Here is a 16127-nt window from a genome sequence, read left to right on the forward strand (position 1 = left end):
GCATGAATGTAATTATATAATTGTGATTATATAAGCATGATGAAGTTATTGAATCCCAAATCTTGCAAAATCCTAATCTCTTTGTTAATAATGAGGCCTTGGTATAAAAAAAGGCGTGATGAACTAAAATAATTGGATTGATGATGCCTTGGTAAGAAAGAAGGCTTGATGAATTGATGGAAGGAGATTAGGGGATCGGGTGTCACGAACCGACACATAGAATTAGGGGATCGGGTGTCACGAACCGACACGTAGTATTAGGGGATCGGGTGTCACGAACCGATACGTAGAATTAGGGGATCGGGTGTCACGAACCGACACGTAGTATTAGGGGATCGGGTGTCACGAACCGACACGTAGTATTAGGGGATCGGGTGTCACGAACCGACACGTAGTATTAGGGGATCGGGTGTCACGAACCGACACATAGATTTAGGGGATCGGGTGTCACGAACCGACACATAGATTTAGGGGATCGGGTGTCACAAACCGACACATAGATTTAGGGGATCGGAGTGTCACGTACCGACACAAGAGGATTAATGAATATTGAGGGAGCGGAGTGTCACGTACTGACACAAGAGAAATAAAGATAATGAATCTTGAAAGATGTTAATATACTCAATCTAATGAACATGATTCCCAAATGAGTATGGTATTGAGGCTTGAGTCCTCATGTGTGAACTTGACGGTAATTGTTAATGATATAGTATTTGTTGTTGCTACATGTTGAGTATCATAGTTGATTTTATGATATTACTTGGTATATATTGATTTCTATTTTGAGTTGGCCGATGATATCTACTCAGTACCCGTGTTTTGTACTGACCCCTACTTTTATGTTTTCTTCTTGTTTATTTGTGGAGTGCAGCAAACGTGCCGTCGTCTTCGACTCAACAATAATTCAAGCCAGTCTTACTACATCGGAAATTCAGGGTGAGCTAATGCTTCTAGCTTGGACTGGATCTTCTTCTTCAAGTCTTGATGCCTTGAATTCCGGCATGGACTAGCTTCTTATGTATTTTTAGCTTCTTAGGCATTCTTAGTTTAGTCATTTGATCGTAGATGTTCTTGTGATGATGACTTCCAGATTTTGGGGAATAATAGATTTTGAATTTTAGAAGTTAATGAATTGGTCTTTATTTAATGAGTTTAAGTCTTCCGCATTACTTTCTGTTGATTTTATATTGAAATGTTAAGGTTAGATTGGTTGGTTCGCTCACATAGGAGGGTAAGTGTGGGTGCCCGTCGCAATCTGGATTTGGGTCGTGACAAACTTGGTATCAGAGCATTAGGTTCGTTGGTCTCATCACACAAGAACGAGTCTAGTAGAGTCTTAAGGAACGGTAGGGGGACGCCTTTACTTTTCTTTGAGAGGCTATAAGACTTCAAGAAAATTCCATTCTTTCTTTCTTTCGTGCTATTACTTGGATCCAATTGGTATCTAGGTGATACAAATTGGTATCTGACCATCTTCACTCTATTTCGCGGATGGTTAGAACTAGAGCAACGACTGCGCCAACACCAACATCGGCAAGACAAGAAGCGTCTGAGCCAGCCACTGGGGCTATAGCTCGAGGAAGAGTAGCGGCAAGTCGTGGGAGGACGTCCTCTAGAGGAAGAGGACGAGCACCTAGCCCTTCTGATACTAGGGCGGTGACTCCTCCACCGACTGAAGAAGTAGTAAGAGAGGGTGAGGAAGGGGAAACTGAGCAAGTGCAGAATGAGGAACTACCACCCCAACCTACCCCAGAGATGATAAATCAGGTTCTTGCTTATCTTAGTGGGTTATCTGATCAAGGTCAAACACCTCCAGTGTTTTCTGCACCAGCACCTCAGGGTCCGGAAGTACAACAGGCAACTGCTGCGGCTCCCCGCATGAATGTTCCATTGAAAATAGGCATGTTTCCTCATCTGACTACAGGACCTATAATGAAAAATGATCAACATGAACTTTTCAGTAAGTTCTTGAAGTTGAAACCTCCAGTCTTCAAGGGTGCTGAATCTGAGGATGCCTGTGATTTTCCGGTTGACTGTCATGAGCTACTACACAAGATGGGTATAGAAGAACGGTTTGGTGTTGAGTTTGTGACTTATCAGTTTCAAGGAAACGCCAAAATGTGGTGGCGGTCACATGTTGAGTGTCAACCAACAGAGGCACCACCTATGACTTGGGCATCATTCTCTAGCTTGTTTATGGAGAAGTATATCCCCCGGACCTTGAGGGATAGGAAAAGAGATGAGTTCTTGAGCCTAGAGCAAGGTAGGATGTCGGTCACTGCATATGAGGCTAAGTTTCGTGCATTATCAAGGTATGCCACCCAACTTTGTTTCAGTCCACAAAAGCGGATTCGCTGTTTTGTGAAGGGGTTGAGATCAGAGTTGCGGATTTCAGCCTTACAGGTAGCGGCTACAGCTAAATCCTTTCAAGAAGTGGTGGACTTCGTGATAGAGGTAGAGGGAGTGAAAAGCCCAACTTCAAGAGTTGTTGAGCAAAGGCTTCATTAGACCAAGTGCATCTCCTTGGGGTGCTCCGGTTTTGTTTGTGAAGAAGAAGGATGGGAGTTTTCGGATGTGCATAGACTACCGGCAGTTGAACAAGGTAACCATAAAGAACAAGTATCCTCTTCCTCGCATTGATGACTTGTTCGATCAGTTACAAGGTGCTTGTGTCTTCACTACGATTGACTTGAGATCCGGTTGTCATCAATTGAAAATACGGGCAACGGATGTGCCAAAGACTGCTCTTAGAACCAGGTATGGGCATTACGAATTTGTAGTGATGTCTTTTGGTCTTACAAATGCCCCTGCTGCGTTCATGAGTTTGATGAAAGGGATTTTTAAGCCATATTTGGACCTCTTCGTGATCGTATTTATTGATGATATACTGATATACTCAAAGAGCAAGAAAGAACATGAAGAGCATTTGAGAATGGTATTGGAAATGTTGAGGGAGAAAAAGCTTTATGCCAAGTTCTCTAAGTGTGAGTTTTGGCTAGATGCAGTGTCCTTCTTGGGGCACGTGGTTTCTAAGGATGGAGTGATGGTGGATCCTTCTAAGATTGAGACAGTGAAGAATTGGGTAAGACCTACTAATGTGTCAGAAATAAGGAGCTTTGTTGGGTTAGCTAGCTACTACCACCGATTTGTCAAGGGATTCTCTTCTATTGCTTCCCAACTGACGAACTTGACCAAGCAGAATGTTCCATTTGTATGGTCGGACGAGTGTGAAGAAAGCTTTCAGAAGCTCAAGACTTTGTTGACTACCGCACCTATTCTTACCTTGCCAGTAGAGGGTAAGAACTTCATTGTTTATTGTGATGCATCCTATTCTGGTTTGGGTGCAGTACTAATGCATGAGAAGAGTGTGATTGCTTATGCTTCAAGGCAATTAAAGGTGCATGAACGTAACTATCCGACCCACGATTTGGAATTGGCTGCGGTGGTGTTTGCATTAAAGCAATGGAGACACTATTTATATGGGGTTAAGTGTGAGGTCTACACGGATCATCGTAGCCTTCAGTATGTCTTTACTCAGAAAGATTTGAACTTAAGACAGAGGAGATGGATGGAGTTACTAAAGGACTACGATATCACTATCTTGTATCATCTGGGAAAAGCGAATGTTGTAGCGGATGCTTTAAGTAGAAAGGCGGGAAGCATGGGAAGTCTAGCTCACTTGCAAGCTTCTAGACGCCCATTGGCTAGAGAGGTTCAGACTCTAGCTAATGACTTGATGAGATTAGAAGTAAATGAGAAGGGAGGATTGTTGGCTTCTGTGGAGGCAAGATCTTCCTTTCTTGACAAGATTAAGGGAAGACAGTCTGATGATGAGAAACTGCGCAGAATTCAAGATAAGGTATTGCGAGGAGAGGCTAAGGAAGCACAAATCGATGAGGAAGGTGTTTTGAGGATCAAGGGAAGGGTATGTGTACCCCGCGTCGATGATTTGATCAACACTATTCTGACAGAGGCTCATAGTTCAAGGTATTCTATACATCCGGGTGCAACCAAGATGTATCGTGACCTAAAGCAACACTTTTGGTGGAGTAGAATGAAGCGTGATATTGTTGACTTTATTGCCAAGTGTCCAAACTGTCAACAAGTAAAGTATGAACACCAAAGGCCCGGAGGAACACTTCAGAGAATGCCCATTCCGGAATGGAAGTGGGAAAGAATTGCAATGGACTTTGTGGTTGGTCTTCCAAGGACAATGGGTAAGTATGACTCTATTTGGGTGATTGTTGATAGGTTAACTAAGTCTTCTCATTTTATTCCGGTTAAGGTGACTTACAATGCCGAGAAGTTAGCCAAACTCTACATCTCAGAAGTGGTGCGATTGCATGGGGTTCCACTCTCCATTATATCAGATAGAGGTACGCAGTTTACTTCTAAGTTTTGGAAAACATTGCATGCGGAATTAGGTACTAGGTTGGACCTTAGTACTGCGTTCCATCCTCAGACCGACGGTCAGTCTGAGAGAACGATTCAAGTGTTGGAGGATATGCTTCGTGCATGTGTGATAGAATTTGGTGGCCATTGGGATAGCTTCTTACCCTTAGCGGAATTTTCATACAATAATAGCTATCACTCGAGCATGGATATGGCTCCATTTGAAGCATTGTATGGTAGGAGATGTAGGTCCCCCATTGGTTGGTTTGATGCGTTCGAGGTTAGACCTTGGGGTACTGATCTTTTTAGAGATTCGATGGAGAAGGTGAAATCTATTCAAGAAAAGCTTCTAGCGGCGCAAAGTAGACAAAAAGAATATGCAGATCGAAGGGTTAGAGACTTAGAGTTCATGGAGGGAGAACGAGTCTTGCTGAAGGTTTCGCCCATGAAAGGGGTGATGCGGTTTGGTAAAAGGGGTAAACTAAGTCCAAGGTACATTGGACCATTTGAAGTACTTAAGCGAGTAGGAGATGTGGCTTATGAGTTAGCCCTGCCTCCAGGGCTGTCCAGAGTACATCCGGTATTCCATGTGTCGATGTTGAAAAGATACCATGGGGATGGAAACTACATTATCCGTTAGGATTCAGTTTTGCTTGATGAGAACTTGTCTTATGAGGAGGAACCTGTTGCCATTCTAGATAGAGAAATTCGCAAGTTGAGATCAAGGGAGATTGCATCCATCAAAGTTCAATGGAAGAATCGACCCGTTGAAGAAGCCACTTGGGAGAAGGAGGCGGATATGCGAGAAAAATACCCACATCTGTTTACAGATTCAGGTACTCCTTTTCACCCTTGTTTTCCTTCTTGTGATCGTTTGGGGACGAACGATGGGTAAATTGGTATCTATTGTAACGATCTGTTTAGTCGTTTTGAGCAGCAGATTTTATTTCTGGAAAAACAGGCTGAGGCAACGGACCCAACGACGGACCGTCATGGGCACGACGGACCGTTGCAGGGTCTCGTTTCAAAACACTTAGAAAAACTGAAAATTGGGTACTGAAAATCGACTCTCTGAACTTTGTAACGAAATGGCAGGACGGACCGTCACAGGTGTGACGGACTGTCACAGGTGTGACGGACCGTCACAGGTGTGACGGACCGTCACAGAACCTTGGTGGAAATTTGGGTCTCTGAAATTTGCGACGACCTGCAGGACGGACAGTCGCAGGCACGACAGCCCGTCACAGGTTGCGCAATCCCAGTCCGGGTAAGATTTCTTTATACGTTTTAAGGGACGTTTTTGACTATTCCTGCTTTAATTATAAGGTTAGTGGGTTAATGTTAATAAGTCTAATTACTTGGGGGTTAAAAGAGGTAACCTTAAGTTAATTAGTGGGTTATTATTGCCATCTTTTACACTTGATTATATGTTAATTAGGGTAAAAGAAAGAGGGTTTGAATAAGAAAAATAGAAAGAACAAAGAGAAACAGAAAAAGAAAGAGAACGAGTAGAGAGAGAGAGAAACGAAGAGGATAGCAAGGATTTTGAGAAGATAGCTTGTTGATCGCAATTCTTCGGTGGAGGTAGGTTATGGTTTCTCTTACGATATTCATAGTAAACTCTTAATAGAGAATGATATGTATTGATAATATTGTAAACCCTGCTGTGTGCTTAATTGTATGCTTGCATGAATGTAATTATATAATTGTGATTATATAAGCATGATGAAGTTATTGAATCCCAAATCTTGCAAAATCCTAATCTCTTTGTTAATAATGAGGCCTTGGTATAAAAGAAGGCGTGATGAACTAAAATAATGGGATTGATGATGCCTTGGTAAGAAAGAAGGCTTGATGAATTGATGGAAGGAGATTAGGGGATCGGGTGTCACGAACCGACACGTAGAATTAGGGGATCGGGTGTCACGAACCGATACGTAGTATTAGGGGATCGGGTGTCACGAACCGACACGTAGAATTAGGGATCGGGTGTCACGAACCGACACGTAGTATTAGGGGATCGGGTGTCACGAACCGACACGTAGTATTAGGGGATCGGGTGTCACGAACCGACACGTAGTATTAGGGGATCGGGTGTCACGAACCGACACGTAGATTTAGGGGATCGGGTGTCACGAACCGACACATAGATTTAGGGGATCGGGTGTCACGAACCGACACATAGATTTAGGGGATCGGAGTGTCACGTACCGACACAAGAGGATTAATGAATATTGAGGGAGCGGAGTGTCACGTACCGACACAAGAGAAATAAAGATAATGAATCTTGAAAGATGTTAATATACTCAATCTAATGAACATGATTCCCAAATGAGTATGGTATTGAGACTTGAGTCCTCATGTGTGAACTTGACGGTAATTGTTAATGATATAGTATTTGTTGTTGCTACATGTTGAGTATCATAGTTGATTTTATGATATTACTTGGTATATATTGATTTCTATTTTGAGTTGGCCGATGATATCTACTCAGTACCCGTGTTTTGTACTGACCCCTACTTTTATGTTTTCTTCTTGTTTATTTGTGGAGTGTAGCAAATGTGCCGTCGTCTTCGACTCAACAATAATTCAAGCCAGTCTTACTACATCGGAAATTCAGGGTGAGCTAATGCTTCTAGCTTGGACTGGATCTTCTTCTTCAAGTCTTGATGCCTTGAATTCCGGCATGGACTAGCTTCTTATGTATTTTTAGCTTCTTAGGCATTCTTAGTTTAGTCATTTGATCGTAGATGTTCTTGTGATGATGACTTCCAGATTTTGGGGAATAATAGATGTTGAATTTTAGAAGTTAATGAATTGGTCTTTATTTAATGAGTTTAAGTCTTCCGCATTACTTTCTGTTGATTTTATATTGAAATGTTAAGGTTAGATTGGTTGGTTCGCTCACATAGGAGGGTAAGTGTGGGTGCCAGTCGCAATCCGGATTTGGGTCGTGACAGAAAATTTTTGGAGACTAGTCATCGAGCCGTTAGGATACAAGTATGATTTAATTATGTTTCATTTTTCATTTGTCTATTTATATTTTAATTAATTGATTGATTTTTTTGTTTACCATTCTTTGTCAATGAACTCATATTTGAGCTTACATTCGGATGTTGGTATGTCAAAGATTATATTAAAGTGCACCAGTACTCACTTAATTGTGTATTCCCGACTTGGGGTTCGATTCCAACTAACAATAGAGGGCAGATGTTCTATGTATTTAAGGTAAGAATGTGTATCAATTAAATTCACGTCATATACATTTAAATTCGTTATTTATTTGAACAAGAAATGTTTAGTTATTTTTCATTACAAAAATATGATGTATGAGCTCCCGAACATGAGGAAGAAGTCAAGCGAACTTCAATTCTAAAGCTTCAAAGTTGCTTTCTAGCACATTTAGTGAATGTCGAAAAAAATATAATTCCTAAGTTTTCCATACCAGGCCGATGGGATCTGTTATTGGAACATTGGGGTACTGATGAAAAGTTTAAAAAGAGGAGTGAGATTGGGAAGATGGATCGCGCATTAGAAAAGGGAGGATCTTTGTACCCTGCCTAGTTACTAGGAATGAAAGAATGATATACTTTCGTAATTTTGTAAAATATATTTTTTCTTTTTTTAAGTAGTTTTTTGGAGATTGCATTCTATTTATGTTATTTGCAGGAAAAAGAGTTGGGTAGGGCGGTAGTTGTAGAAGATTATGAACCCCGAAGAAGAAGAAAGATGGATTGAGCCACCTGCTCAAGAGACATATGTAAGAACTCTATTCAAGCTAATATTTTTTTATGTATATATTACATTCTTATTCGTAGATTTCTTTGTTTAAATTATAGGATAGATTTATACGGATATCTCAAAAACATCATAATATTCTACCTCTTGAGAGCCGGGACAAATCATTTACACAAGAAGAAAGTGAGAATCTTTGGAAACAGAATGCAAGTGAACTGATTAGAGGTTCAGTCTACGGCTATCCAGAAAAGACATATCAAATGAAGTAGGCTTGGTATTGTGGTTCATCATCCTCTAGCTTCGATGGCGGGGATAAAGGGACAATATCTGTAATGGAGGGTAAGATAGCTTTTCTCAATAACGAGCTTGTTGTTGTAGTTGACATAGAGAAGAAGAGATAAGAAAGAGAGAGGAATAGAGAGGAGGAGATTGCGGCAACAAAGGAAGCAGAGAACAAAAATCAGGAAATATTTTTCTTCCATGTCCGGCAAGCAGTGATGGATCAGGAGAGTGATGAGAATGCTAGGTCTGATAAAGAGAGTGAGGATGATGAGGAGTAGTTGTATCAATTTGACATTTTAGACTTCTATATTTTTTGGAATTATTTGATCGTATTTTAGTTTTTTTGAAGATGGTATGTTTATTTTGAAGTAGGGTGAAGTTTACTTTTGAACAGTTCAATGTATATATTGAAAATTTTGTGTTGTTTTGGTTGGATGAAGTTTATATTAAAATTGCTAATTTGGAATACTTTGGGTTGGATGAAGTTTATATGAAACAGCTTATTTGGAATTCTTTGGGTTGTTTTGATATAATATGCAGGTGGGATATTAAAATTGCAGCTCAATGCTGCCAGTTTTGTAGCAGAAATACCAACATCCGGAGGTCGGAATCTCAAAAAAGATATAAAAATATCAATCTCCGGAAGTCGGAATCTCAAAAAAAGATATAAAAATACCGACCTTCGAACGTCGGAATTTAAAAAATAAGAAATAAAAATAACGACCTTCGGATGTCGGTATCTAAAAAATAAAAACTAAAAATACCGACTCCAGAGGACGGAATCTAAAAAATAAGAAATAAAAATACCGGCATTCGAAGGTCGAAATCTAAAAAATAATAAATAAAAATAACGACCTCCGGAGGTCGGTATTTTAAAATTTGAGAATTAAATATTCTGACTTTCGAAAGGCGAAAATAATAAAAATAAAAAATAAAGAAATATATAAAAGTAACCTCCGAATGTTATTTTAGAAATGGTATTCGTACACCATTTTTGGGATCTAAAAGTAAAGCTTTTGAAACTAACCATTATATATTGAGAGTTAAAAAGTTGGAATAGTTCAAGTCTAAAAAGTTCTTGAAAATACTACTTTCAAAAGGAAGAAGAAAATGTCATTTTAGAGAACCAAATATTTAATAGTTATACTTTCACTTAGATCTTTATGTTAAGGAAAACTTGTCACTTTGAATTCCCAAATAAATTTCAAACTATTTAAAGGCTAAATCAATTACTCTTTAGAAAAATATTTAAGACTTAGATATTTGTACTTTAGAAATACCTATTTTTAAGAAAACAAGAAAGTAGGTCTATATATTTTTGACAAAAAGTAAATATAAAAATTGTAGAATAAGTCCCAATAGTTAGGCTCATTTTATATTTTTACGTCATCCCTTTTCAAAAATATATTTACTATTATCAATTTTCAAATGAAATGATGCTAAAACAGTTTAATTACATAACATGTTCTTTTAAGATTTTAGATATGCCAACAGGTTAAATGCAAGGTACGTAATATATATGTCATACGCAGAAAGGTACAAATTCTATATTTTTTTAGTTTTCTCTATAAAGTAACCTATTATTTTGTTACACTTCATATTAAATCCTCATATCTACTATCACTTTACAAATGTTACTTATCTTTCCTACACTTTTAGTATACACATTATTTTACTATAAATTTACACCCGACTATTATCTCATTTTACTTCACGTCTCAATTCTATATAAATAAAACGATAAATTTTCCTATTCTTTAAACTCAATATTTATTTTGGATATATTCATATAAGACATGTCTATATTTTTAACATATAAAATTATCAAACATTTATTTATTTATTTATTACTACCCTATGATAAATATACTATTATAATTTTATTTAATAGACATATATATGTCATACCTTGTATTTTATTTTTTTCCTAAAACTAATAAACTTTACTTGCCATTGATTCAATAGAAAATAAATAAACAAGTTTTCCTAATTATATTTTCCTAAATTGAGCTTAAGGACTATCTCCTGATAGGTTCTGTGGGATGCTTAATACCTTCCCCTCGAGTAACCAAAACTTTTACTCATAATCGCACTGATTTCACAGATTAAAAAAAAGTTCACGTTGACATAGTCAAAAAATGGTTTTCCTAATATTTCCTTAAATTTTTGGTGTAGACTCTAAAACAAAATATTTTTTTCCAAAAAATCAGAGTGTCAGCCATATTATACATATCCTCCAATGTCAGAATGGTGAACTCTGCCTGCCCATCAATCTGAGGATAAAAGGCAATACTAAGCTTCACCTGCGTCCCTAAGCTCTTCAGGAAGGATCTCCAAAAATGTGAAGTAAATTGACTTCCTCTATCTGAAATAATAAACAAAGGAATCCCATGCCATCTCACAATCTCATCAATGTAGAGTTTCGCATAATCCTCGTCTCTTTATTTAGACTTCATAGGGATAAAGTGGGCAGACTTAGTCATCCTGTCCACAATAACCCATATGAAGTTGTCGCGCCCCATTATTCGCAAAAACGGGTTATGTGCACGACCAAAAAACTCTTTTGGTATTTCGAGTTTAAGGAGTCGCCACCTAACCAATTAAGGCGCGTTAGGGAACCTATCTAACCTAACTAAGTCTAGCTAAGGTCAACGAGCCAGAGATTGGGGTAAGGGTTCAAATTACCTCGAGGGGAAGGTGTTAGGCATCCCTCGAGGTCCACAAATGTGGGTCCCGGCCATGTCTCATGCAATCTATGTGGGGGTTACAAGTTGAAATCAAGGTCACTTCATTTATTAATTTATTTAATCTTGCTAAGTGATAACAAATATAAACCAATTAAGACTATTTTATTATTTTTTATTAATTTGAGCATGCAAGGATAAGTGATAGCAATAAATAAATAATTATTTTTTTAAAAGTTATTTTAACATACGAGATTATGTTATAAAAAAAGTGGCAAATATTAAGCAATTAATATGTGCGAAAGTTATGTTTTGAAAATTGAGCAAATTTTGAATAGGAACTTTTATTTTAAAAAATAAAGTTTATATTTTTGAAAATGATTTAAAAAGATTCAGTTTGCATATTGGCACATAAATATTTACATATATTTACACATAGTTCCTTTTGAAATTCATGGGTAGGTGGTACTTCTGGGGACGCGTCGGTTTAATTTAAAAAATTGGTACTAGACCTCATAGTTCCTTTGACTTTTCCACTAACGATAGGTTAGGAGATAGTGCTTATAATTTATTTTTTAAAATAAACAATGTCATAATCAATCCAAAGCTTTAAAGGAGGATTGAATAATGACCTTTAAAAAAATCATGTTGCAAAATTTTGTAAGAAAAACTAGTAGAACATTGATATAGTAAATTTATTAAATGCAATGATTTTACTATGAAATGTATTCAAAAGCCAAGTAATTTGTTAAATTGAAATGATTTTAATTTGATATTATTATTAATTAAGAAAAAAACATATTGCATCATGAGTGCGGAAATCTTCAAAAGGACAAATAAGATTATTAATTAATAATATTAGCTAATTTAAAAGGGAGCAAAAATATGCACAACAAATTTTGTTGGAGTGGATATGCTAAACAATTTATTTCTAAACTTACAAATATGATTTCTAGGTGTTCAAAGCGAAGTAACACATATAGGCATGATTTGTAAATCTAAATTATATGAACATTTTAATCCTTAGGCATGATTTCTACGTGATAAGACAAATGAAAAGTTATAACATATTTTAACATCTAACAACCTACTACATCATTAGGATTTGATTAACATTCAAAAAATTAATTGAATCTAGTTATTTTTAAACTTATTAACAAACAAAGCGTCAAGAATGTTGAAAATTGGTCTGATTACAACACCTGCAAACAATAATTCTGGGTTGTTAAAGGTTTGAAAATAGAATAAACCTATAGGCATGATTTCTAACTTTAGAAACTACAATGAAGAAGTAGCATGTAAATCCCCTTCCCTTAGACGATCCCCCAAATAAATTTATATATGAGAGCTTTAGAGTTATACAAATATTACAAAATTCAAATAAATAAATAAGAAAAATATAGAATCAAAAATATATGAATTAAACAAATAAGTCTTTCTTCATGGCTAATCTTCAACTTGAACTTCAAGTATGAAACTGTCAAAGCAATCAAATAACTACACAAGTAATCACAATTTATTTAGTCAATATGAGACACATGAAATTATTTAACAACGTATACATAACAAAGGAATAGAACAATGAGCTTACACAGATGTACGAATACAAAAAAATATAATATAAATGCTAATTCGGAATACTAACCAGTTAAGCAGATTAGGAATGGTAGCAATGAAAAACAAGTTGATCCAACCTTTACTCAAACAAAAGCAAAGTAGCAAAGTAGCGAAGAAGAACACTTGAGTGTTTATCGTAATCTTAATGTATTTTTATTGTAACAAGAGCAATGAGAGAATGAGGAGTGATGAGAGAACTTGTGATGGAGAGTGAATGTGTTGATGAGTTCATGAAGGGAGGGGGTCTTATTTATATAGCAAAGAGGGGGAAACAAATAAGGAAAATAAATATTTAAATGAATCATTTAAATACCATTTTCCTTATTTTAAAGGAGATTCAAATAATCCAAATTAATTAAATATTTTTACCAATTATAAGAAAATAAGAAATTGAAAAGAGTAATATATAAATTTCTTAAATAAAGAGAAGACAAAATAAGAAACTATTTAAAATGTTCATTACCAAAAATAAATAAGTAATAACAAAGTTAGGAAGAGAATACTCTTTCACCTTAAATAAATGAGAGTCCAAAAGAATTATTTTTAAAATATTTTTTGCCAAATATAAAAACAAGTAAAAAAAAGGTTAATTTTAATTGAGGAAATATTATCCACATAAGAGTAAAATTATTACACCATTTTTTTATTTTTAATTTTACCTAAATCGAATATAGGCTTACCAAGGAAGGATCAAATAAGTGTCTATTTTGATTTTAATAAAGCCAAGGGACAACGAATACGGACAAATGATGAATTAATAAATATTCACAAAGGGCTAAATCAATAATTTTAACATGACTAGGAAAGTCAAAGATATACTACAATATGCTCATAGCAAAGAAAATGATTTAAGGTAACACACGCTAATATTATATAAAAATATCTCAAGTTCATAAGCAAAGAAAGATATGTATCAAATGTAATATTCAATCCTTATACAAATATTCACTAATAACAAAAAAGAAGGGAGTGAGGAATAACATATAAAATTAATAAACGGATTAATTAGAGGGCAAAATTCACCTACTTACTAATTAATTACCGTATCAGATAAATGCAAGCATAATCAAGTACATAATAATCACTAGTTCATGGCAATACCAACCCAAACATATTTAAGAAATTCACACGATAATCATACAACTTTAAACAGACAAAAGACAATAACAATATCATATGACTGCTTGCATAATCATCCACCATAGCTTAAAAAAAAATAAAGAGTTGAAGTAGAGGGTATAGAATCAATTAACTTACCTGGACGGATCTGTTAAGATCCGTCTTTATTAAGCTCAAAATCTTTAAGATATTTCTCGACATCCGCTATACGTTCTCGCCGGAGTTGGAGTTGAAGCTGCTGAAAATCGGAGAAGAGAGGGGGAGGGTCGAGGTCGCCTGGCTGCTCGTTGAGGCTGTCCTGTGGCTGCTGGAACCTGCAAAAAAAAAGAGGAAGGAGAAAGGGAAGGGGGAAGAAAAGAGACGGGAGTGGAAGAGAGGAGGAGAGAACGATGGGAGAGAGGGGTTTAGGCGGGGAAGAGGAAGACGAGAGGGAGAGAGGGGCACTGCCAGCGGCTACTGGCTGGTTGTTCCGCATTTGCTGCTGCTGTTCGAAAAAAAAAGAGAAGAAGAGGAGAAGAGGGAGGCGGAGAGAGGGACAGGAGGAGTTGCTGGCTGCTGCTCTTGCCGACAAAAAAAAATTGGAGAGGACGCAGGGGAAGGGGAGAAGAAGAGAACGAGGAGAGGGGGAACGGTAGGAGAGGGAAGGAGAAGAAGAGGGAGAGAGGGTAGGAAGGAAGAGAGAAGAGCAACGGCTGCTTGGTGTTTCGTCCGCCTGTCTCCCTCGTCGAAAAAATGGAGGAGAGGGAGAGAAAAGGGAGAGGGGAGGCGGCTGGAGAGGAAGAGGAGGGAGAAGAATGAATTTTAGGTTTTGATCTTTTGGTGTTAAAGAGACATAGGAAAAGTTGATCTTAACCGTTGATCTAATTTTAAATGAAGGGCTAGGATTAGATCTAGGAATTATTTTTTAAGATGGACGGATAAGATCAAAAGATGAAGTCTTGAAATTAGATTGGATGGATGTGGAATGGCTAAAATTGCAATAAATTTGGCTAGAATTGTAACGAAAGAGGGGCTATGATTGAAATAAACTCTAATTCAAGTGGCTAGAATTGAAAGAAATTATGATAGAATAGGCTAGAATTTAAAATTCAAGGAAAGTGTAGGAATTACTATTTAATTAAAATACTACATATATTAAAATATTTTTATATAATTGAAAATCATTTAAATTTTAAAATATTTGAAATTCATTGAAATATTTTAATAATATTTACGATAATTTTATAAAGTAAAAGATACTAAAATATATAATTTTCAAGAAAAATAGACTAAAATTTTAAACTTTAAAAAATTTAAAAAATACATATTTAATTGAATAGTATTCCTAGAAATGGTTAAAGGTCGGTCAAAATTGGGTGTCAATAGCTGCCCCTTGGTTGATTGAGAATGAATAGTGAATTGTCAAGCAACCAACGTTGACTTAGTATCCGATTTTGTTCGACCGACGAGAGATGTCAGTTGGATCAATTGAAACCATATAGAGTTGAAAAAGGGTACGACCGAGACTTTGGTATTAAGTCGCCTACATATCTCTGGTTATACGAGAATCAGGTCGTGTGTAGTTCTAGATTCAAGAGCAAATGAAACTCTTAAGAGTTGAAAGAACGCTAGGGTATCCAAAAGACACGATATCCGCTTGAATGGATAAGATTAGAGTAGCGAGAAGAGAGAGATTGAGAAGCTAAAAGAGCGTGACAGAGAAGCAGGAAGAGCAATATAGAGTGAGGTTATCAGCCTTTAAGCAAGGTTCGGAGCAAAGCATTGATAGAGTCTTTGTTGTGATAGGTGATAGCATGATAATTGTAATCAAGAGGCGATCGAAAATATCTGCATATTCTAAATAAAATGTTAGCTTATAAATAGATAAAGTATGACCAATAATGATAAAATATGATTTCTAAATAAATTACAAAAGGTTATAAGAAGTTTATCTGCTTTGAGATGCCCTTGTAGACTTTGGCTAAACTTTTTGAAGAAATGCAACCCATCTCCGAAGGTTAAAGTCAACCTCCAATAGATCTTATAGTATAAAGATATAATAATATAAGAAAAAAAACGTCTGGTTGTAAGGAGAGTCTAAACGTCATTTTAAGGCGGACGAACCTAAGTGTCGTTTTAAGGTAGACGGCCTAAAAATCTTATAAAACGGACGAACAAAAATGTCTTGTGAGGCGGACAAGCCTTAATGTCATTTAAATGCGGACGAGCCTAAATGTCCTATAAGATGGACAAACCTAACTATCATTTTAAGGCGGATGAGCCTAAATATCCTATGAAGAGGACAAGCTTAAATAT

This window comes from Solanum lycopersicum, chromosome 5 (assembly GCF_036512215.1).
Source record: "Solanum lycopersicum chromosome 5, SLM_r2.1".
Classification (NCBI taxonomy): domain Eukaryota; kingdom Viridiplantae; phylum Streptophyta; class Magnoliopsida; order Solanales; family Solanaceae; genus Solanum; species Solanum lycopersicum.